Source organism: Octopus bimaculoides, chromosome 24, assembly GCF_046866305.1.
Source record: "Octopus bimaculoides isolate indiv1 chromosome 24, ASM4686630v1, whole genome shotgun sequence".
NCBI classification, from domain to species: Eukaryota; Metazoa; Mollusca; class Cephalopoda; order Octopoda; family Octopodidae; genus Octopus; species Octopus bimaculoides.
The window spans coordinates 14,904,246-14,906,745 of record NC_142951.1 but is presented as its reverse complement, the minus strand read 5'-3'; the positions used below and the strand labels follow the sequence as shown (position 1 = coordinate 14,906,745).

The 2,500-nt window shown below is 32.8% G+C and overlaps 1 long non-coding RNA gene across 1 annotated transcript in view; it reads right to left on the bottom strand.

The window, feature by feature from the left end:
* The window catches only part of LOC149131205 (uncharacterized), a 42,257-nt gene that overhangs the window by 19,451 nt on the left and 20,306 nt on the right, over nt 1-2,500 (bottom strand). The gene's annotated exons all lie outside the window — the stretch shown is intronic.

The following is a 2,500-nucleotide window of genomic DNA, read 5'->3' as shown; positions in this document are numbered from 1 at the left end:
TTGTTAATGCTGTTGATTGTTCTTTTTACAGCCATTTCTGCTGCCGTTATTGTTGTTGTTGTTATTATTGTTGTTGTCTTCAATGTGTCTAAGATATTTTATTTATAATCTCTACCGAGTCAAAATTAGATCTGGTAGCTTTATTCTTAATGTTCTACATTTTACACACACTCGCACACACATGGAATACATCAGAGTATATATGTGTGTGTATATATATATATATATATATATATATATATATATATATATATATATATATATATATATATATATATATATATGGGTGTGGGTGGGTGTGTTCACATATATATGTATATATACTTGTGCATATATATGAACATTACATATATATATATATATATATATATATATATATATATATATATAGATGTTATAAATTTAAATTATGGTTGTGTATATACGCGTGTGGTGTTACAGTTACAGCCTATTTTGCATTTCTTAAGTGTTTCTATTTTCGCTCAGAGTTGTAAAATATCTTCGCCTCTCTTTTTACCCGTCTGTCTGTGCTCACACACACACACACACACATATATATATATACACACACACACGTATACAAACTTGTACATGTATATTTATTTATTCATATAATGAGGGCGAAAAATCTTGGGCGTGAAGGTTCTATTCTTTCATTGCATCTGTTACACGCGTTTCAGTCTACGCTAGCTAGATGATGACACTCTATAAACGCAACCCTTAAACGGATTGCGTTTATGGACACTTCCTCCGGACACAAGGAAAAAATTCTTGTGTGTGAGGAAAATGTTCGGTTTTAATTATGTACGCTGAACTTATGTTACATTTATAGTTTGCATTTATTGTGTGACATTATTCAGTTACCGAACACTGAAACATACGTAATAAATGTAATAAATGAATATCCATTGCATGCCCGTGAAGGTTTTTCATTGCTTCTTTTGTTTTTTCTCTCATATGCTTTTTATATTAGATTTTAGCCTTTCTCACACCACTTATTATTTACTCATAACAGCTGCAACTTGAACGGTAAAATTGTCGCGCAGTGCTGTGATAGGAATTTATAAGAATATAGCTACATTCCTTTTCTGCTTTCGGTGAGCGAAAAAAAAAATGGGATGCGAAATACTCCTGCCGAACCATTTCGCAGTTTGTTGACTGCTCCTCTGAAGAAACGTTTTTCGAAGTTGATTTCAATAAATCTAATCTATCTCTCTTTCTATCTATCTATCTATCTATTTATTTATCTATCTATCTATCTATCTTCCTTCTTCCCCTCTTTATATTTATTCATCCTCCTAACTTAGCAACCGACTTCTGTTACTCTGCCCATATATGTAACGAACTGATTTTCTACGCACAAGGCCTGAAATTTTGGGGGAGGGGGCCAGTCAATTAGATCGACCCCAGTACGCAAGTGGTACTTCATTTATCGACCCCAAAAGGAGGAAAGGCGAAAAGGATTTCGCCCGGTGTGCTAACGTTTCTAATTTCTTTATTGCCCACAAGGGGCAAAACATAGAGGGGGACAAACAAGGACAGACAAAGGGATTAAGTCGATTAGATCAACCCCAGTGCGTAACTGGTACTTAATTTATCGACCCCGAAAAAAATGAAAGGCAAAGTCGACCTCGGTGGAATTTGAACTCAGAACGTAAAGACAAACGAAATACCGCTAAGCATTTCGCCTGGCGTGCTAACGTTTCTGCTAACTCGCCGCCTTTTACATAACGGATATTGGCATTATTATTAATGAAATACACGTAAGATGACGCCACTAAAAGGCTTCAGCGTTTTCTCTCTCTGCATGTACTCTGTGATCTTTCTGACTAAAAAAGACCTGTGACAGGAAGTGTGGACATTAATAGGGGTTCTCCTCTCGGTTTTTCCTTTTGATATGTAGGAACGTACATTGAGTTGTTCTTAATATTGATTATGTGTCATACAACTTAAATCACACTGTGTTTGCGCGCGAGTGCATACATGTATGTATTTGTATATAAACTAACACACACACACACACACACAATATATATATATATATATATATATATATATATATATATATATATATATATATATATACATATAAATATATATATATATATATAATTAATACAATAATAGGATAAACTCTTACATAAGAATTTATCAAGTAGTTATCGTGAAAGAAATTCATAGGGAAGAATCTATCGTTTTTCCCTAAATCATATTCATTTATTTATATATATATATAAGGGCATAACTAAACAAGAATGCCTCACGTTAACTACCATAATAAACACATTTTTACCGAATGCGACGAAATGCAGCCTTCAAAGAAGCTAGCCTTTTAAAAACAGACTTAACTATGGATCGCCGATTTCATGATTATTATAATGATATATAATCTTCACTCGTCAGTATAGTATAGTCAAGACACATAGAAATAAATGAAAAACGAAAAAAACAATATATATATATATATATATATATATATAAAAGCCAGTAACAGATTCCT